We start from the raw sequence: 23,377 nt of genomic DNA on the forward strand, positions 1-23,377 counted from the left end.
AGAAAGGTGATTCCAAGAGGAGTTAGCCAGAAAATAAAAACCTTACTATTCAGGTTTTGTTTTGTTTTTAGTTTTAAGGTATCTTTAGATAACTTTATTCTTATTTTTTCCTTTTTTTTTTTCATCAGTAATGACCAAATTAACATGATGAGACCTCTGAGGCTTTTTGTTTTTGTGGTTCTGGGGATTGAACTCAGGGCCTGGTGCATGTTCAGCAAATATTTTACCACTGAACCATATTCTTAGCCCTGAGATCAAAATTTTCTCCCATTTCTACTTGCTTCCCAAGTGTTCACAGAATGGATCATGGGCCCCTTAATCTTGAGGTGACCATTTAATTGCTATCCTCCTTAAAAAATAAAAAAGAAAGAAAATTATGTTTTTGCTACTGATTTAGCCATATGAAACTCATCTCATCACCCTTTTCTGAGTCTGAAGCTGCTATATCTAAAAGTGCCATCTCATTGTGCTTTAAATCAGTGCTGGAGAATTTTGAATAGCTTATGTACAAACTTTTAAAGTTTTATATTATTTTGAAACTTTGCATCTTTGGAGTTGGGGTATCTGGCCACCCCATCTGGTCCTACAGTCTGGGCTGGCAGTGTGCTGATCTTTCAAAGTTTCTTTCCCAGCCCAATCCCCACTCCTAGGTGAGGTTTCTGTGAGGTCTGGTAGGAGTACATCCTGCAGCTTATTGGCTTAAAATGTACTCTCCTTTGTTGTGATCTCTTTGGGGCCAGTGGGAGAATGACAAACAATAGTGCAACTGTTTTGATACTGAATATTGACAAGTGTCTTTTTGAAATAAAGAACAGTTCCTCAAAAAAAAGAATAGTAAGATAATGTTCTCTAGGGATACACTGAAAAGAAGCCTAAACAAGAGACTTCAATTTCCATGGAAATTCAAGAGCCATTGACATTTGTTTGGTGGAGAAAATAGGGTGAGGGAAAGTTATTATTTGCTATTGGGATTTAATTGCCCTGGAATTTAAGACCATTCATAGATGGGATTTTACTAAATTCTCTACCTTACTTCTTCTCTGTATTATACATTTTTAATTTTAGCACTTTTAAATGGCATCTTTTATCAAGAAGACAACATTCTATTTAATGCTTCTTTTTCTTTTCATACATAGTTTATTCTGTCCAGAGTCCCTTCTCTGTTTTGTCCACTCAACAAACTCATGGATTCTTCCAAATCCAATTTAAATAATTCTTTCTGCAGAAACCCTAAAAAGCTTTGTCAGTTCTTTCTCAGTATCTCCTTCATGTTGTTATTACTCTCTTTATCAGATTGTATTCTGACTTATTTTTTTTACTTATATGTCTGACATATAATAGTCAGACAGAAATAGTTTTTTAAAAATTAATTTATCACAAACATCTAATACAATTACTGAAAAATAGGAAATCCTTGCATGGTAGGTATTCAAATTATTTATCAATCAGTAGGCCTTGGGCACCAACCAATCAGAATGTATAGCTAATCAGAGTAGATACTGGTTATTACTCCATACTTTTGTATGCTGGCTAAATATTAGTATGGGTGGTCTGAATTAGGAATAGGCAAAGGCTTTTCTTTTCTTTTTTAATGTAGTGGTTCTATATGACTATTGATCCTCCTGAATGAATAAAAGATATTTTCACTCTTCCATAATATTGTTTTGAAATTAATAGAAGGGAATATATTGAGAGAAATAATTTCTCTACATTTGGGAAATGTTTTATTTTAATTTCTCAGTTTCTTATTTTGATTTACTTACTTCATAACTGATTATTTCCTATAGGAATTGAAGGGTAAAAAGGTTTAACTTTGCCATTCTTTTTTGACTATACCATGACTAACATACTCTTATCCAGTTAAAAACCAAGAAGAATGTCTTATAGGACACATATACATACAACATTCAGGGTTTATGGCCCATTTAGATGTGAGTCCTTTGTAAGGAGTGAGAGATGTTAAACAAAAAAATAGATAAAAGGAAGGTATTTTCTAGTTTATCCATAAACTATGTAGATTGTCTCTATGTTAAATATTACTATTGGAATCCATTTCAAGTGAATATAGTATGAATTTTCCTGTATTTTTTTCATGCCAACATATTTTTGCTTAATAGAGGCAGCTTAGAATTGGTAGCTAAAATTAAATTTGTTTAAGAATATTTTATATTTACAATTTAAAAAATAATATTTATACTAAAATATATTACATACCTCATGTACCTTTGAAAAGATAAAAAAGGGTATATTCTTTTTTTTTTTTTTGTGGTACTGGGGATTGAACCTGGGGCCTTGTGCATGGTAGGCATGTACTCTACCAACTGAGCTACATCTCCAGCCCCAAGGGTATATTCTTAAAACCTCCCTTCAAAGCAGAGCTGTTTATCTTAAATCATTTTAATGGCTTTTATTAAAATAGGTAGATATCTAGTTCATTCTTAATGTTTCTAAATATTGTAACTATTGTAATCAATACTATATGGCCCTAAGTTTATATTAACATGCACATAATTGTTGCAATCATTGTACTGGTAGGTCAGAGCATCAGAAAAACATTTTTTTTTGTAACAGAATTAAATTTTTTTTATTTTTATTTTTTATCTACATGACAGCAGTGGAAAGCATTACAATTTTTATATAACAGAATTTTATGTATTTAAAATATATCCAATGAATTTAAAATACCCAAACTATAGGTAGATATTTAATAGAAAGCAGGAAGTATAATGAATTTACTTAATAAAACCTAAATATATATTGTATCAAGAACACTTTTTTAAAAGTTATAAACTACCAAGTACTATGTGCAGGGATTACAGAACTGAGTAAGACACAGTCCACAATCTTTCTTCCCTAAGGAGTTCAATTATGTTTATTTTATATATAGAAAACAAAGCTTCACATTGGTTAAACAGTTTGCCCAAAGGCCCATAATAAAGTGTCAGATTTGGGATGATTTATTTCAGGAGTGTCCTACTGTTTATTTTTGAGTTATTAGAATTATCTGGGACAGTCTTTAAAAAAAAATAACACATTTCAGTGCACACTCTATCAGAGTGTTTGAGGGTGAAGCTTAGGAATTTGTTATTAGGAATGGTTACTCAGATTATTCTAATGCATAGTTAGGTTTAGATACAACTGTTTTCTCTGATTCTAAAGATTATTCCTTTTTAGGGGCTGGGGCTGTAGCTCAGTGGTAAAGTGCTTGCCTCACATGTGTGAGGCACTGGGATTGCTCCTCAGAACCACATAAAAATAAAGATACTATGTGTCCACCTACAATTAAAAAAATACTAAAACAATAATAATAAGTTATAAAAAGAGATCATTCCTTTCTCTTGGTGTTAACATACTCAGAAATTAATGTCATGAATCCTGGATTTCCATAGTATATGCATGAAATATAAATTTCTGTACAGATAGTGGGTGGCTTAAAACATTAAGCAAGAAGTGATTTGTAAATATGAACCCTGTCCCTGGCCTAGATTGAATTTCCATCTTTTGTACCTTAATTTAAAATGGATGGGAAATGATTAATTTACATAGGTATTGATTTATGTCAACACAGAAAGCTAATATTCTGTGTTTAGGAATAAGTAGTTTTTCATGTGTTGTCAGAATAGTTACTACTAAGATTGTGAAGGGGGAAAGTGGGGAAGATTATACATTCTTTATCTGGCAAGCTGGAGCTCAAAATATCTTTTCCCACAGAAACAATCTTTATAAATGATTAAATAGAATATTACTGAATTTTACTAGATAAGCTGTTCTGACTTAACCTAGATGCCCATTGTCTTCTTTCGAGTTAACCGATGGGGAAGGGAAGAAATGACTTAGCAGGTAAGATCAGGCTTATAGAGCTTCTTGTAGAGGATGGTGATTTACAGTCTATAGAACTCTGCTCAGGAAATATTGTACACTTTAGCTTAATATAAAATGGTTGTGAATTGGGAAACTTGTATAATATGGGATTGTGGGGGTAGGGGAAGCTGAATCTTGTAAGGAGTAGCTGAGGTGGTAGTTCAGATACTGATCTTGAAATGTGTTTGTTTCAAGTCTCTAATTTTAAAAAATCTTTTGTCACATATATTTTTATGATGATGTTTAACATTTGCATCATGTTTAGTTGCAGGGGTACAGATTCTAGCATATTATCAATATTGATATTTATAGTAAAATTGTTAGAGCCTCTGAAAAATATATATCCAATGGAATCTAAATAGCTCAGCAGTTTGATAACTTCCATGAGTATAAAAAAATCCAACACATGAACAAAGTTTTGACAGCCAAATGTTTTCTTTGTTTTTCCTTGAATTTTTATGTACATTCCACCTCCTCCACAGTATTTTATACACATGTAATATGTTTTTTTTTTGTTAGCAATCACCTGGATTTCCAAAGATAGAATATATATGATTACATCTCCTTAAAAATCATCTTTTCATAGTCTGTTCCAACAAAATATGCATATATAGTAAAAATTTAAACATTTCTTTGACCATAAGGCTTAAAGTTTTGAAAAATTTCTAGTGAATTGAATCATAAGTAATTGGTAATTTCTAATATGCAATTTGTTAAAATAATGCAAATATAAATTTTGATTAAAATTATTAAATATAAGAATTTTTTTGGAGATGGGTAGGATTAATTTTCTTTCAAAGTTGTTCACAAATCTAGAGACTGAATTGGAATTCAGCATAAATTCCATTTCTTTTATCTTTATAGATGCAAGTGCTAAGGAAATTTGTTGACATTAATGACTGAATGCGAATAGAAGGAGTTAGGCAATAACAATTCACTAATTTCCTCAAACTCCAAGCTATGTGACGAAAAATAGTAATCTATTTGTCAAAGATAATTTTGTTATGTATCAGTTGAGCACTAATTTAGGTTTTTCTTCAATTTGATGAAAACAAAAATTGAAAACCCTGCTCTCACAAAATTTATTAACTGGTTTGTGATTTATTCAGTTAATTTCTGGGAGTTATAGCAAAAAGTGTTACCAAGACTCTTATCAAATGACTATTCTTACTATTCTTATAGTTAGAGACATCTTTTTAAGCCAATATACTTAACCCAAAAAGGGTTTGGAAAAATGTTAATTTTAGTACCCTTAATAATTATAACTTATTTTAATAAAACTATTTTGTCTTTTCATATGCTTTAAATTATTTTTTATAAGTATCTTAGAATTGCATATTTAGCTTTCAGTTTATAGAAATATGGAACATATTAGCTAATAGGCAAAGCTATTCTTATTGTCAACTAAATCAGCCAAATGAAACCATCCGCAAGTCTTATTTTGCTTTCAACTTAAATAAAATATTAATACATATTCTTTGATAATCTTATTGTGACAAAAATTATGTATGAGTGGGCTTCATTTACTCATGCATTACTTGAAAACATTTAATAATTTATTTTGGAATTATACTAATAATGCATTACTTGAAAACGTTTAATATTTTAGTTTTTAGAGAGAGAGAGAGAGAGAGAGAGAGAGAGAGAGAGAGAGAATTTTTAAATATTTATTTATTTTTTTTAGTTTTCGGTGGACACAACATATTTATTTGTATGTGGTGCTGAGGATCGAACCCAGCGCTGCGCTCATGCCAGGCGAGGCCGTTACCGCTTGAACCACATCCCCAGCCCACGTTTAATATTTTATACTGGTATTATACTACTAATAATTTCTCTTTTAGTGGTAACATCTGATACTTCAGTCAGGAGTAAACATTTTCTCTATGAAGAAAAGAGTTTTCAATGTAGAGCTTAAAGTTACAAGTCTTATCCATAATATATTTCTTGTGATTACTCACCGAACCAGCTCTATTCGTGGAGATATAAGTTGCTAACTAAAACAAAAATAGCTTGAAGATGAGTAGAATATGCACAGTTTTGAAATCTCTTCACCACCTGATTCCTGAGCATGTTTCTTGTATATGCCATAATTTCATCAGCTATGTTGTTCTCATTATGATTGAGAATTACTGGAATCTCTAGATAATTTATCTGCAAGTAATATGATCTACCACAATTTTTGTCACAGTTTGAACGGGACTGCATGCAACTTTATCAGCTCTACCAAGTACAGTGGTATATTTAAGAGGGTTTAATAAAAATTACGCTGATGGACTCACTAGCTAACATCTTTTTAGCTATTAACTTATGGAACGTGTATAATAACCTACTTTTGTTGTGTAAGATTTTCTGTGTTTAGCAGTGAGCAATATTAATTTGTAAAAGTTTTTTTGAATAACTTTTGTTATTCAATAACAAAATAACTTGAATAACTGTCTTGAATACCTGTCTTGAATAACTATCTTGTAAGTTACCAATACTTTCAGTTTTTTCCTTATAACAATAATAGCTTTCCTTAGGATTTGAATGTTTTTCAAATAAATGATACTTAAAGAAAAATGGTTTTATACCACTGTTTGACAATAATGTTTCAACCACAGTCTCTTGGGAATTCTCTGGAGTACCATATACTTTTACAATTAGAAGTCTTTTCCCCAAAATGGTTGTATATCCAACAGCGTCTTCTGGCTTATTCTCCTATCTTCCTTCTTAAATTTGTACAAATTTTTAAAAATGCAAGTTATTAAATAGCAATTATTATAAGATTGCATATCACCTTTAAAGGTCTGATCTACTTTGTTAGTGTTTAAGATATTTTTTATAAAGAACATGAGTTTAAAATGATAATCTCAATTGTTCCCTACCCTCAAATCATATATTCCAGTATTACTCTAATGAGAATTAAGTTTATGCTATATCTTTTTTCAAAATGTATTTAGCCAGTATCATGACTTAAACTATAGTATGCCTAATGTTCTCTAAAATAGAAGAAACCTCACATTTAGTAAGCAAGTATTGTGTATGAGTTCTAGACATAGTTCCATTTATATTAATATTAAGTTTACAATTGCATTGTACATTTTCTGTATGTACTAAGAAGCATCCACATATCATTAACAACATGGCCATAACTGGGCTGAAGTGTTTTTTTCTGTCATTTCCTATTTATGGAGTGTTTTATGGTTTTGTTATCTCAGATTGTTCTGTTTACTTTTATCTTGTAAACATACATTATTTTATACTTCAAGGAAGTATTTGAGAATACATGATTTTATTGGTTCAAGTATGATGCAAACTTATAGGGAATGGGGGGCTGGGGTTGTAGCTCAGTGGCAGAGCACTTGCCTAGCATGTGTAAGGCACTGGGTTCGATTCTCAGCACCACATACAAATAAATGAACAAAATAAAGGTCCATCAACATCTTAAAAAAAAAAAAAAAACTTACAGGGAATGGACCTAAAACTTCTCCATCAAGTATAATCTTTGTCAACATATTTTGATATATAGTCACCACCAACCTAAAGAAAGTTCTTTGATTTTTATTTCAATTCCCAAGTAAAGAAACACACTTGTATTCTTAATATTTTAAGAGTTTAAGCTCTAAAATGGTGTTGAGCCTTAGCAAGTGCTTTTTCTTTATTACTTGAGATACGATTTTTTTCTCCTTTTTTCAGTTAACATTTTGAAATACATAACTGAATTTCCTGATGTTGTACCATCCTTACATCCCTGGAGGTATTGATTATGATATAAATTCTAGTTGTTTAGGATTTTGTTATTTAAATGTTAGCTTATGTTTTAACTCCAAATGTATGTGAGTGGAATTAACCTGTGCTTTGCTTATTTATGTCAAAACTCCATTAGGCTAATAAGATAAATAAAATAAATAAAATAATAAGATTTTTATTATCATGTTTAAAATTTAATTTTGTGGAACAATTTTATAATACATGAATTAATGATTCCTTTGGTAGAATTCACCTGTAAAACTGTAGCAGTTGTTATAGGTGTTCTACTCATGTGCCTACAACCCACCCTGGATGACATCTGTAAATAGCTCTTGAGCATACCGATAGCTTCCTAAACCTCTCTGCTTCAGAGCATTTTATGGCCATGAAAACAGGCCTAACCTAAAAGGGAGGGACAGGAGTTCCATTAGCTAATATATACCCCAGTTTCCTTGATTCTGAGAAGATTCCATCATGGCCAAGTTTCATTTGTCTCCCCTCGCCAAAAGTATAAAAATTGGTATATTAGTAATGTTGCATGACCATCATTATCTAATTCTAGAACATTTTCATACCCTCCTAACCCCAAACCCCTGTGTCGATTAGCAGTCATTACCATCTCCTCCCACACCCTAGCAATCACTGATCTACTTTTTTCTCCATGGATTTACCTATTCTGAACATTTCATATAAATGTATTTATTTGATATGTGACCTTTTGTGCCTGACTTATATTAATGTAGGCTATTAAGTGGTATCTTACTGTGGTTTTTATTTGTATTTCCCCAATGACTGATGATATTGATCCTCTCTTCATTTATTTGTTGACTATATGTATATATTCTGTGAAGAAATATTCAAGTCCTTTGCTTATTTTAAAATTTGGTTCCCTTGCCACCCTTATTTTTTCTTTTTGCATTGTTGGGAATCTAACTGAGGGCCTCATGCATTCTACTACTGAGCCACATCTCAACTCTAAATTAGATTATTGATTTTTAAGAGTTCTTTTTATATATTCTATTTAGTAAACCCTTATCAGACATATAATTTGAGATATTTTTTCCATTCATTTATTTTCTTGAAAATATTGTTTGCTTCATTCTTTTCCTGAGCCCAGTGAACAAAGATGTGTCCTGCTCATGGTGGTAACAGATGAGCTACAGCAAGGAGAAACTTTGAAGGCTTCTTAAAGTCTAGGTTGGAACAGCTTTACCATCATTTTTGCTTCACTCTATTGCCTAAAGCAATTCATGTGGTCAAGGGTTAGAGAATCATCTTTCATGGGAAGAACTGAAAAGCCACATGGAAAAGAGTATGAATACAGAGAAGAATATAGTACTGAGACCATTAATTCAGTCTATCATGGGGGCCAAACTTTTGAAGAGCCCAAACAAAAATCAGCTTTATTTTAATCCTGGTATTGCCTTAAAATATGTTCTGTTGATTTTTGTCCTCCTATGCCTTGAGCATGTTTCTACTTTTTTGCTCTAAAAATGGTCTCTTTTGAGGAATTGAGCTTCACTTTGAGGAAAAATATGTTAACGCTAATCATATCCAGACTTCAACATTCAATTAAGACTTGTTCTCTTTTCAGGGTTCTTGGCTAAAAGACCTTGATAGAGATGGGTATAGTAACCCAGAATCCCCTTTAAAGAAAGGTGTGCTGCCCAGCTGTGAGTAGTGGAGAGCAGACAGATTCAGCTGTCAACCCCTTCAAGGTAGCTTCAGCTGTAGAGAGAAGCCTGCCAGACGTGATGCCTTTCCTGGGCAGCCACATCCAGTGGCTGAGAGGTGTGTGCCAAAAGGCCTTGTCAGTTGTCCTAAATCTAGACAATGCTAGTGAGCAGTTCTTGCCTCAGTAATCCTGCAAGATTGGCTAAGGGTACTTCATAACTTACTGCTTCCTTCTTCTTCTTTCCACAGAGTTGATTCAAATAAACATCTTGCTTTACCCCCTTCTGAGAGACAGAGGGAAAGGGAAAGAGAGAAAGAGAGAAGGAGAGGGAGAAAGAAAAAGAAAGACAAATAGTTTGATGCATAAATTTTTTAATTTTGATGAAATCTAATTTTTCTATTTTTTCTTTGGCTTATTCTTTTGGTATCACAACTAAGAAACAGTTGCCTAAACTAAGGTCACCAAGATTTACTCTTATTTCTTCTTTAAGAATGTTATAATTTTAGCTCATACATTGAAGTCTTTGATTCATTATGCTTGGTTAAATTTTTGTATATGGTGTGAGTTGGGGATTCAACTTTGTTGTTTTGCCTGTAAATATCCAGTAGTTTCAGTGCCATTTGTTAAGAAGACTATCCCCATTCAATATTCCTGGTACCCTTCTTGAGAATAAAAAACCCGTAGATGTACACTTTTTTTTTGTGGGGAGGGGGGCTTTGGGGACTTCTCATTCTATTCCAATGGTCTCTATATATGTCTGTCCTTATGTCAGTATCACACTGTCTTGATAACTGTGGCTTTTTGTAGTAAGTTTGAAATAGAGAGTATGAGTTGTGTAAGAGGACCCAATCACTTTATTTTTCATTAATACTTATGGTATATTTAAAGAAACTAGCCTATATTTAGAGTTTTTTTCAAGAATGAAATTATGTTATCAAGAGTATTACACAGAAATGGCTGTTTCTAATGAAAAATAAATGTGGCATTCTCCCTCTTCTGATCTAGATTAGATTCTAAAATTATTTGAGATAAATCAAAAGTGTATTTCAATTGAAAAAGTTTGGAAACCTCTGAGATAAACACTATATATCATTTTAATTTAAATGTTTAAGCAATTTAGTGCACACAAAAGTAATCTTAAAATACTTTGTTTCCATGCTTTGAATTTTATTAAACAAGTATTTTTACCAGAAAAGTAAATTTCATAGTAATATTTGAATTTTAAAGTCTTAATTGCTACTTTTTTTTCTTAAAGATAGTTTATGAAACTTGGATTGTAGAAATTTACAAAGCAAACATTTTAAAGAAAGTAGTATTCTGTACCTGTGGTTAATATATTAATTTACTCATTCATTGAATAAATCTTGGTATTGTTTAGGCATTGGAAGATAGCAATGAGCTAAATAGGTAAATATCTCTTATCTTCCCAGAAAAAAAATATTTTAGTTAGGGTATGCAGGCAACAAATGAGATAAGTAAGGATTAGAATGTGTAAGCACCCTAGAGAAAATGAAAATTGAGACCCCTTATTTTGGGTGGTTTTTGGTGGTTTGGATGGTCTTAAAAAGTGACAGTTGAGCTTGAAAATAATGAGTTAGTTAGCGTTTACATTTTAGGAGAAAGCAGATCAGCAAGTACCAGGTCCTATGGTAGGTGCATACTTGACATGTTGGAAGAATAGCAGTGAAGTTCAGTGTAGCTGGGGCAGAGCAAGTGAGTGTGGAACAAAGAAGTAGAGAACACTATAAGACACAGGGTGAGATTGTAGAGAACCTTTTGCATCACTATGAGGACTTTGGCATTTATTCCAAGTGAAATAGGGAGCATTAAATGTTCTGATTAAAAAACAAGATTATTTTAATTACATTTAAAAAGGCTTACTTAGACAATTTTGTTGTAATAGGAGAGAAGAGTGGAAGCTGGGAGATTAGTTACCAGGTTATTGCAATAATTTATGTGATTGATGTTGGTTACTTAGACTAGGGTAATTGTGGTGGAGGTGGAGAGATTTTATCAGATGTTTTTAAAAAGTAGAATCAAGGGTTTTTTTTGTTGTTGTTTGTTTTTCTGGGGAATGTGTATGGTATATGAGAGAAGAAGGTCATTCCAAGATTTTGGCCTGAGGCAAACTGGGAGAATGGAGAGTTGCCATTAATAACCATAAGTAAGACTGTGGATGGATCAATTTTGGAGTGTCTAGAATTCAATTTAAAAAAAATTTTTAAAGTTGTAGATGGACGCAATACCTTTGTTTTGTTTTTATTTATTTTTATTTGGCGCTGAGGATCCAACCCAGTGCCCTGCACATGCCAGATAAGCGCTCTATCAATAAGCCACAATCCCAGCCCCTAGAAATCAATTTTGGACTTGTTAAATTTGAGATAAATCAAAATACAAAGGCACTGAACCAGATATAAAGATGTGCTTTAAATTTTGTGCTATCATAGTATTGTGATATGGCTTGTCTTTTTTACAGTAGTAGATATTTCTTAGGTGGACTAAGCTGGACCTGCCTTACATTTGGAGTGGGTCAGATGATTATATGTGATTAATTATGTTATTATCTTCTAGCAGTGCAGGAGCCAAAAGTACACTTTGCAAAGGAAAGTTCTTATAGTAGTCCATGGCTTCTGGAAACTTATTTGCAAGAAATCATGGAGGATCCCAAGTAGTTTTTATCATTAATCTTAAAGTATTTAAAGAATTACTAGCAAGAATTTGAGAATCAGGTAAATGAAGCTTTATGCTCTGAACTTTTCCCCCTCTGAATTAACACAACTTCTTAAAAATTTATTCTCCTTAAAAGGATTGTTGTATTTTCTATATCACTATATTTCATTAGTGTTTCACCATCATTGCCTCTAGCTATACATTTGCAATTTGGTAAACTGACATCTTCTTTACCATCTGTGAACCTTCAAATAGTTATGTCTTGTCCCCTTCCTTTTATAGGATATCCTCTTCAGAAATCCTCATGTTCTGGTTTCTGTTTATAATGAAGTCTTTTAGGTGCATATACCTTCTATTTCAAGAAAAATTAAACTTGCTTTCCCCTGTTTTGAAATCAAAATTTTACTTTAATGTTGTTGATATGATTTAATAGTTCTATAGTTTATTCATCATAACTTGTAAGTTCTTCTAGATTATGGAAAGTAAACTGTCAGTTTATAATATGTTTGTTTATATTTCCTCTATTGAATTTTTGAATCACTCAATATGCAATGGAAAATAATTATTCTAATCAACATCACATTTTAAATTATAGAATAATGGTACTGTTTCAACTCATTTTGCCTGAGTTTTTATTTTACACATTTTTAATGGACATTTAATATGTTTTTTAGGGGAAAAAGTAGGTTAACTATGTAGTTCCAATATGCAGTGAATTGAGTTGAGCCAGATTGAACAAAGTGCCATAGCACAGACTAGTGGGAAAACATCACAACTACAGCAATATTGTTTCCTTAATCTTGTAAGATAACCCAACCATTTTAATTGTCTTAAAAAATTAGAGAAGTTTAAGCTAAAAATCCAATTCAAAATTAAAAATTTGAAGTTTCATATTATTATGAAGGCAGCAATTACCTATTCTGACAATAATCAATATATTTTAAAATGCTTCTCTAGTTTTTTGTAAAATTACATTTAGAACAGAAAATTTATAAAGCAAACTATTTGCTTTGAATAAAATAAAATAAAAAAGAAAACTACAAGATGGGCTGTAGGTATAGCTCAGTGGTAGAGTTGTTTAGCATGAACAATGCCTTGGGTTCATGCCCAGCAGTTACAAAAAAAGTACAACTAATTGGTTACTGTTTATATAATTGCCTGATCCCTTTACTCCTACCACTCCACAAAGAAACTTCTGAAAGTAAGCTATATCTTTTCTTTTTTGGTGGGTGGGGTACCGGGGAATGAACTCAGGGGTACTTGAGCCACATCCCCAGCCCTATTTTGTATTTTATTTAGAGATAGGATCTTACTGAATTGCTTTTGCTGAGGCTGGCTTTGAACTTGTGATCTTCCTGCCTCAGCCTCCCCAGACACTGGGATTATAGGCGTGTGCCACCTTGTCTGGATTGTGTATTCCTTTTTTATATTTTTATTTTATTCTTTTTTATTTTGAAATGTTTCAAACATGTAAAAAAGTTTGAATAATATCCAATTATAGAAATCTTAACATTTTGCCATATTTGTTTTATATTTTTCTCTTATTAGAGATATAGCAGTTATCTCAAATACTTATCATTCTATGCATGCTTTTATTTGTATAGTTTATACACATATATAGCCAAGCCTAATATGTTATTTCACAAGATTTTAAACTTGATATTATGGTATAATAGTGTGTATACTTTCCTGAAATTTGCTTTCTTTGTCCAACTCTTGTGTTTTGACAGTTATCTCAAAATTACATTCCTTTAAATTTGTTTATTTTGACTGCTACATATAATCCTCTTGCATGAGTATGCTATAGTTATCCATTATCATATTGACTTACATTATCTATATTTTTTCTAATAGAAACAGTGCCGAATGAACATTCCTGTTCATGTCTTCTGTGCCTGCTTGAGAGCTTTTCTAGAGGAGAAGTGAGATTTCTGGGCAATAGAGTATAGATAGCTATTTTCAATTCACTAGCTAATTCAGAATGGTTCCTCAAACTGGATGAAATAACTTACAATCCTGAGAGGAATGTTTGTATTGGTTCCTTTCTCTCCAATGCATGGTATCTTCAGACTTTTAAATGTGGCCAACCTGATGACATGAAATAGTAATTGATTTTTTTTATTGTATTTTGTATTTGTTCTTTTTTAGAAATACATGACTGTAGAGTATATTTTGGCATATTACATGTACATAGAGTATAACTTCCTATTGGTAATTGATTCTTAAAATTTTGCATTTCCTGACTCATGGGGTTAAATACCATTTGTTTATTGTCCAGTTGGGTTTCTCTATGGAATTATTTGATTTAATTCTTGATCTATTATTTTACTGTTATGTTTGTCCTTTTCTTGTTAAACCATGGAAGTTCTTCACACATTCCAAATTCATATCTTTTGTTAACTAGTTACATTGCAATAAAACTTATTCCAGATTGGGTTTTCTTTTCTTACTTTGCTTATTTTTTTAGTTAGAAGTGTTAAAAATCTTAACATAGTAGAATTTATCATATAAAAAATAGTTTGTGTGTTTTTGTATCTGGATCAAGGAATTTTGTCTTTCATGTTTCAATGTTTAATCCATTTGAAATTGATTTTTATATTTGATATGAAGTGGGAATCTATTTACAACCTGTTGTCTCAGCTATAATAATTGAATATTGCATCTTTTCTTCACTAATTTGTAAGCTCAACATTGATATATGTGAGAGTCTGTTTTTATAGCTTCTAAATGATTCATATTTTATTTAGGATCTCTTTACTAATGTCACACTTTCTTAATTTCACTTCATAAGTAGAGTTAGTCCACCTTAAACTGTTATTTCTCTTCAGAGTTATTTTGGTTTTTCTTATTGTTGACTCATTAATATTCATTTTAGAATCAGCTTGATAAAATCCATAAAACATATGGCATGAAGTTTGATTAAAATTGCATTTAACTTTATAGATGTAATTTGGACAGACTGACATCCTGAGAGTATTTGGTTTTCTCATCCCCCAGTAATGTATCTGTCTACTGATGTAGGTGTTCTTTTAGCTCTTTCAATATAGTTTATGGTATTTAATTGAATAGTCTTGCTTTTTTATTTCTCCTTTCTTTTTAGAATTTTTGTATATTATTTTTCTTTATAGTAGGTATCTTTAAATTTTTTATTTAATGTTTTATAATTTTATTGGTGATATTTGAGAATGCTGTTTAATTTGGTTTATTCTTTGCTCTAGGAAATTCATTGAGCTCTCTTATTACTTTTAATATTTTGGCTGTAGATTTTCTGTTATAATCAAATGTTGTTTACAGTCAACTAGTGTTCAAATAAAGTAGTTTTATTTCATTCTTCTGTCTGTGCTTGTGTGCATGTGTGGGCTTAATAGGCTAAAACCCCCAGACCAATGTTGAATATTATGTGGTATACTGGGGATCCTTAGCTTATCCCTTACTTTAAAAGGAATGTCTTTACCTTTCATCCTTAATTATTAAATAGGATATGAAGTTTTTATAGAGACTTTGCCGGGTTAAGGCATTGCTTTTCTTTTTCTTGTTTGCAAGATTTTGTATTTTTTTTTTACATATTGAATTTTATATTTTATGAAGACTGAATATTTCTTCCATTTCTGTTGATAGTCTTTTTTTTTTTTACCATTTTTATCTGTTAATGTGGTCAATTAGATTAATATATTTTCTTAAATTTTTAAATTTGTTTAAATTAGTTATACATGACAATAGAATGTATTTATGCACTTTGATATATCATACATAGGTGGGATATAATTTTTCATTTTTTTGAGTGCACATGTTGCAGAATCATATTGGTCATGTGATCATATATATATATATATATATATACACACACACACACAATAATAATGTCTGTTTCATTCTACTATCTTTCCTATCCCCACATCCTCTGCCCTCCCCTCCCATCACTTCCCTCTACCTAATCTAAGGTAACACTATTCTTCTCTAGTGCCCCCATCCTTATTGTAATTTAGCATTCTCATATTAGAGAAAACATTATGCCTTTCGTTTTGTGGGATTGGCTTATTTCGCTTAGCATGATATTCTCCAACTCTAACCATTTACTGGCAAATGCCATAATTTCACTCTTCTTTAAAGCTGAGTAATATTTTATTGAGTATATATAACATATTTTCTTTATCTATTCATCTATTGAGGGACACCTAGGTTGGTTCCATAGTCTAGCTATTGTGAATTGAGCTGATATAAACATTGCTGTGGCTGCATCACCATAGTATGCTGATTTTAAGTCCTGTGGATATAAACCAAGGAGTGGGATAACTGGGTTCAATGGTGGTTCCAGTCCCAGTTTTCTGAGTTATCTCCATACTGCTTTCCATAGTTGTTGAACCAATTTGCAGTCCCACCAGCAATGTATGAGTGTACCTTTTTCACCATATCCTTGCCAACACTTATTGTTGTTTGTATTCTTAATAGCTGCCATTCTGACAGGAGTAAGATGAAATCTTAGAATAGGTTTGTTTTGCATTTTTCTAATTGCTAGAGATGTTGAACACTTTTTCATATATATGTTGATCAATTGCATTTCTTCTGTGAAGTGTCTGTTCAATTCCTTAGCCCATTTATTGATTTGGTTATTTGGGTTTTTTTTTTTTTTGGTATTAAGTTTTTTGAGTTCTTTATATATCCTAGAGATTAATGCTTTATCAGAGGTGCATGTGGTAAAGATTTTCTCCCAATCTCTAGGCTGTCTCCTCATTATTAATTGTTTCCTTTGCTGAGCAGAGTTTTTTAATTTGAATCCATCCCATCTGTTGATTCTTGATTTTACTTCTTGCGCTTTAGGAGTCTTGTTAAGGAAGTCAGATCCTAGGCTGATGTGGTGCAGATTTGGCCTTATTTTTTCTTCTATTAGGCACAGGGTCTCTGTTCTAGTGCCTAAATCTTTGATCCACTTCAAGTTTATTTTTGTTTAGGCTGAAAAATAGAGGTTTAATTTCATTTTGCTACATATGGATTTACAGTTTTGCCAGCACCATTTGTTGAATAGGCTATCTTTTCTCCAATGTATATTTTTGGCACCCTTGTCTAGTATGAGATAACTGTATTTATGTGGGTTTGTCTCTGTGTCCTCTATTCTGTACAATTGGTCTACAAGTCCTTTTTGGTGCCAATACCATGCCGTTTTTGTTACTATTGCTCTGTAGTATAGTTTAAGGTCTGGTATAGTGATGCCACCTGCTTCACTCTTCTTGCTAAGGATGCTTTAGCTATTCTGGGTCCCTTATTTTTTCAGATGAATTTTATGACTGCTTTTTCTACTTCTATGAGGAATGTCATGGGAATTTTGATTGGGATTGCATTAAATCTGTATAATGTTTCTGGTAGTATGGTCATTCTGAAAATATTAATTCTACCTATCCAAGAACAAGGGAGATCTTTGCATCTTCTAAAATCTTCTTTAATTTCTTTCTTTAGTGTTCTGTAGTTTTCATTGTAGAAGTCTTTCACCTCTTTCATTAAGTTGATTCCCAAGTATTTTATTTTTTTTTTGAAGTGCTTTCTCTTTTTCTACTTCCTGAAATAAATTGAAGAGCATTGGTATTAGCTTTTCTTTAAAGGTCTTGAAGAACTTTGCTGTGTATCCATCAGGTCTTGAGCTTTTCTTAGTTGGTAGGCTTCTGATGGCATCTTCTATTTTATCGCTTGAAATTGATCTGTTTAAATTGTGTATATACTCCAGTTCAGTTTGGGCAAATCATGTGACTCTAGAAATTTGCTGATACCTTTGATATTTTATATTTTATTGGAGTGCAAACTTTCAAAAATATTTCTAATTATCTTCTTAATTTCTGTAATGTCTATTGTGATATTTCCATTTTCATCATGGATTTTAGTAATTTGAGTTTTCTCTCTCCCTCTCTTCATTAGCATGGCTAAGGTCTTATCAATTTTATTTATTTTTTCAAATAACCAACTTTTTGTTTTGTCAATTTTTTTCAATTGTTTCTTTTGTTTCAATTTCGTTGATTTCAGCTCTGACTTTAATTATTTCCTGTCTTCTACTGCTTTTGGTGTTGATTTGTTGTTCTTTTTCTAGAGCTTTGAGATGTAATGTTAGGTTATTTATTTGTTGACTTTTTCCTCTTTTAGGGAATGAACTCCATGCAATGAACTTTCCTCTTAGTAGTGCCTTCATAGTTTTCCAGAGATTTTGGTGTATTGTGTCAGTGTTCTCATTTACCTCTAAGAATTTTTAAATCTCCTCTTTGATGTCTTTTGTGACCCCATTGTTCATTCAGTAGCATATTATTTAGTCTCCAGGTGTTGGAGTAGCTTCTATTTTTCATTTTATCATTGATTTTTAATTTCATTCTATTATGATCTGATAGAATGTAGGGCAGTATCTCTACTTTTTTGTATTTGCTAAAAGTTGCTTTGTGGCATAATATATGGTCTGTTTTAGAGAAGGAGCTGTGTGCTGCTGAGAAGAAAGTGTATTCACTCATTGATGGATTAAATAATCTATATACATTTGTTAAGTCTAAGTTACTGATTGTATTATTTGGTTCTATAGTTTCTTTGTTTAGCTTTTGTTTGGAAGATCTATCCAGTGGTGAAAGTGGTATGTTATAATCACCCAGAATTATTGTGTTATGGTCTGTTTAACTCTTGAACTTGAGAAGAGTTTGTTTGATGAACATAGATGCTCCATTGTTTGGGGCATATAAAATTATTATTTTTATGTCTTGTTTTTGAATGGTTCCCTTAAGCAGTATCTCTTTTGATTAACTTTGGCTTGAAGTCTACTTTATTTGATATGAGGATGGAAACCCCTGCTTGTTTCTGCAGTCCAAGTAAGTGGTATGTGTTTTCCTCAACCTTTCACCTTTAGTCTGTGGATGTCTTTTCCTATGAGATGAGTCTTTTGAAGGGAGCATATTGTTAGGTCGTTTTTTTTTTTTTTAATGCAGTCTACTAGTCTATGTCTTTTGATTGGTGAAATTTGGCCGTCAACATTCAGGGTTATTATTGAAACATGATTTGTTTGATCTGTCATTTTGTTTATTTTTTGTATTTAACTTGACTTGGTTTCTCTTTTCATTGTTTTTTCCTTTTAATTATCTCCTCATGGAATATTTTGCTGAGGATGTTCTATAAAGTGCAGGCTTTTGAGTTGTAAATTCTTTTAACTTTTGTTTATCATGGAAGGTTTTTATTTTGCCATCAAGTCTAAAGCTTAATTTTTCTGGATATAAGATTTTTGGTTAGCACCTATTTTCTTTCAGAGCTTTGTATATGTTGTTCCAGGATCCTCTAGCTTTCAGGGTCTGGGTTGAAAAATCTTCAGAGATCCTAATTGGTTTTCCCCTCTATGTGATCTGATTCCTTTCTCTTGTGGATTTTAAAATTCTATCCTTATTCTCTATAATAGGCATTTTCATTATAATGAGTGGGGAGGGCTTTGGTGATGGCTGCAGAGTCCCAAGATGTAGGTGGAAGTAGGCCTGGGTTCAGTCCTGGGTCTGCTGGTAGGCGTGTGGTCCTGTGACTAACCTTGTCCTTGGCTACTGTGTGAGTGGGAGGGGTGGTCCTAGGCCTGGGACTTTGCTTGAGGTGGGTCTACTGGTCAGTGCAGTAGTCCTGGGCCAGGACCTGTGCCTTGGTTCCTGTGTGGGTTGGTGGGGAGGTTCTGGGCCTGGGGCTAGGGTCCGGCATGGGTGTACTGGTCCTGCCGGGATTCATTCTTCAGGATGCCCTAGCACTCACCTGAGGCATAGGTCATTCAGAGTGGATTTGGCAGTGTGTCATGGTAAAGAAAAGTCAGAAAAGGCCAGAATTAGCTTTCCACAACTATCCTTAGGTCTATTTTGGCATGAAAAACATATAAACTGCTGCATGTCCCTCCAACAACTCCTCTTGTTCCCCATAGTGTGGGTAGAGGTGATTTTGCAGAATAATCTGTATTACGGATAGCTTGGGTCATGGCTAAATAGAAGATTATTTGGAGACTAAGAGGAGTCTGCATTGCCTGTGGGAATCTAAGTCAGGGCAATTTAATAGTGGAGCACAGTCCTCAAATGAGGAACCTAGATTATGAATTAGTTAACCTCTAGGCCTTTCTTGGCTTTTAAAATTCTATCAGAGGAAGGGGTAGAAATAGGGAATTTGTTCAATGGAGCTAGACAGCATTCTAAAATCTAGTAAGGTGGCTTTATAGAAAAATCTGGTTAGTGTGCTGTTGAGAAAAACCAGATCAAAGATAGAGAAATAATCTGCATTTCTTTGTAATTTTTTCAAAGCCGTAACTACAGCCAACAGAGAAAAGTTTATAACAACCAAAACTTAAAAATGTCCAAGGTTTAAGCTTTGTCTGTACTGCTGCTACCTGCTGAGAGATTTTTAGAAGACCTATTAGACTTTCTCTTTCAACCTGCAAATGTGACTATGGCTAGAGATGCCATGCTTGCTCTTCATGGAGAATCTGGGAAAGTCTTGCTGTTTATTTAGGGTTACTGGATGAAGCAAATTTCTGATTTGTGTTTGTAGTACTGAAGGCTCTTATGTAGAGATCACAGTGATCTCTTAATTGCTTAAGAAAGTTATTTGAAAACCTTAATCTGCTAGGTTATGGGCCAGTGCCTGAACTTTGAAAATCCACCATGGCAGTGCTCGGGAGGAGCTTGCTGTTCAGTAACCCAGATGTCCTTGAGAGAAAGACACCATTGACATGGACATGGTGATGTGAACATTTTAGGGTAATATTGTGGTTGAGTCTCTCTGGACTTCCAGGCCTCTTGCAGATCTCTGCCTCCTTGTTTTTCTTCAAACACAACCTGGGCCAGAGGAGAAGGCATTAAGGAAATCTGTGGTGTGAATGCATTCCTTTTGTAGTATTTACCATAACTGATATAAATAATACTTGTACAATTATTTATTTGCTTGACTTCCCCACTATAAACTCCACAGTGAAAAAATGTCTGTTCAGCTATATTCACCAGCTCTTAGCATAGTTTCTGACATATATTAGCCAGTTAGTGAATATTGTATGAATTCATAAATAATTAAGAATTTGTCTTAATAGTTATTTGTCCATCTGTAAATAAATTGGAATTTTATGGTCTGAATTAATTTTTATGGCAAATTATAGCTCCATCCAAGTTCATTTACTAATATGGAATATAGTCTTATTCTTTTAGTAGAATATATAATAGACATATTTAGTGATGTGCTCATAAATGCAAAAACCTGTTTTCTGTTAGAATTAGCTCTAGTTTATAGCATTTTCTAATTTCTGTAGTCTAAATATACCTATTGTGGCATTATAATGAAAATGCCTATTATACAGAATAAGGATAGAATTTTAAAAGCCACAAGAGAAAGGAATCAGATCACATAGAGGGGAAAACCAATTAGGATCTCTGAAGATTTTTCAACCCAGACCCTGAAAGCTAGAAGATCCTGGAACAACATATACCAAGCTAATACACTTCATGGAGTATGGAGTTGGGAAGAGATGTGCACAACTGATTTTTATGAGTCAGTGAACCATACTGAAGTTTTTAAATATCTTTCTTTTACCAATGCATTTTTCTCAAATACAAAGATTGTGCTAGTGATACACATTCAATAGAATATGTACTTTAAAATGATTGTAGATTAGTTAAGATAGTGCTATCAACTATAAAAGATAAACAAAAAAATCTTTGTAGCTCAACATAATAGAAGTTTATTTCTGACTTCTATGAAGTCTGTATGTGACTAATCAGCTGAGGGTTCCTCCAAATTTTCATTGAGTTTCCAGGTTCATTTTTTCTGTTGCTCCGTAATCACTAATGCCTTGAGTGAAGAAATATGAAGGTGATATGTGAGAATTTTTCTTATAGGTCATAGAAGTGGCACATACTATTTCACTTATAATCCATTGGCTTGAATATAGTCTTAAAACCATAGCCACCAATAACTAAATATAAGGAAATGTTTATAAGAGGAAAAGGAAATAAGTTTGTTGAATAGCCACAATCTTCCACAATTTTCTAGTCATATTACAGAGTACACTGATCGATTTTTACTCTTCTCCTTATTTCTTCTCTAATAAATAAATTTACATAAGCAGGCTGGTAATGGTTAGAAGTGGAGTCTAGTTAAATCTTTTTCTGTGCAGAGTTAACTTGATCATATGAGGTTGGCTTTGGCCTCATTAACATCAGTCTTTAACTCATAATCCTTTCCTTTTTTGAATTACTGTATTATTTTTAATGCTATATAGGCATATTTAGGATTGAAAGGTGTGTGTGTTTGTGTGCGTGTTTATAAATAATCTTGAATTGTCAAGATGTTTTTTGATAATTATGAGTACTAGTAAAACTAAAAGGCTCTAACCTATGAGTTGAGATTTACAGGCATGCATATTTATGGTCACACAGATATTAATTACAATACTCTTAGATTCTTGCAGTCTGAAAAACTTTTCTATCAAAAAATCAAATATAAAATAGCCATTACCAGGATCAGGGGACTTAGGGAAAGGGACATTGCTGTTTAATGTGTGTAGAGTTTCAGTTTTTGAAGGAAAGTGTCAGAGATCTATTTTGCAACTGTGTAATTATATATAACATTAGTGAACTGTACACTTAAAAACGATTAAGATGGTAAATTTTATGTTCTTTTTTACCATATTAAAAATGTACTACTACAAATAATGAGTAATTAATACTTTTTTTTTTGAGCTGAACAATGTTCTTAGCTTTATTTTAACCATTAGGAGCTACTTAAAAGAAGTAAAACCCCATCAAGGAGCATATAATATAATTGGTGATAGATTAATATTGACAGCTAATTTACTGGAAGTGTATTATATAACAGGTATTGTACAAGACATTTCATATAAATTATTTCTAATTATTTATAAAATATGGGATGATAAGTATTTTTATCATATCCTTTCCTTTTTATTTTATTGTTAAAGAAGCTAAATTCTGTAGATATGATGGTTTAGTACCTTGCTGAAGGTTGCAAAATTTCTAATCTTGGATCTGGTATTTAAACTCAACTATCTAACTTCAAAATCCTTTTTCTATACATTACATCATGCCTCTCATTACATAAAAAATAAACTAGTAATTTGATGCTTTATACTTTGGTATTTGTACTGTCAATAAGTATTGTCTATTTTATTATAATTATTCTGGCAAAATTGAAAGAAAGGATAAATTATTTAATTTATAGTAGCAGTTAACCTGATTGCATTTTAACTTTATTTTATTTATTTATTTATTTTTAATTTTTTATTGTTGGTTGTACAAAACATTACAAATTTCTTGACATATCATATTCCACACTTTGATTCAAGTGGGTTATGAACTCCCACCTTCACCCCGTACACAGATTGCAGAATCACATCAGTTACACATCCATTGATTTACATATTGCCATACTAGTGTCTGTTGTGCTCCCCTGCCTTTCCCA

The 23,377-nt window shown here is 32.3% G+C and overlaps 1 protein-coding gene across 39 annotated transcripts in view; it reads left to right on the plus strand.

The window, feature by feature from the left end:
• Rims2 (regulating synaptic membrane exocytosis 2) overlaps nucleotides 1-23,377 on the plus strand; it is a 546,345-nt gene that overhangs the window by 124,944 nt on the left and 398,024 nt on the right. The gene's annotated exons all lie outside the window — the stretch shown is intronic.

Source organism: Marmota marmota, unplaced genomic scaffold, assembly GCF_001458135.2.
Source record: "Marmota marmota marmota unplaced genomic scaffold, marMar, whole genome shotgun sequence".
Classification (NCBI taxonomy): domain Eukaryota; kingdom Metazoa; phylum Chordata; class Mammalia; order Rodentia; family Sciuridae; genus Marmota; species Marmota marmota.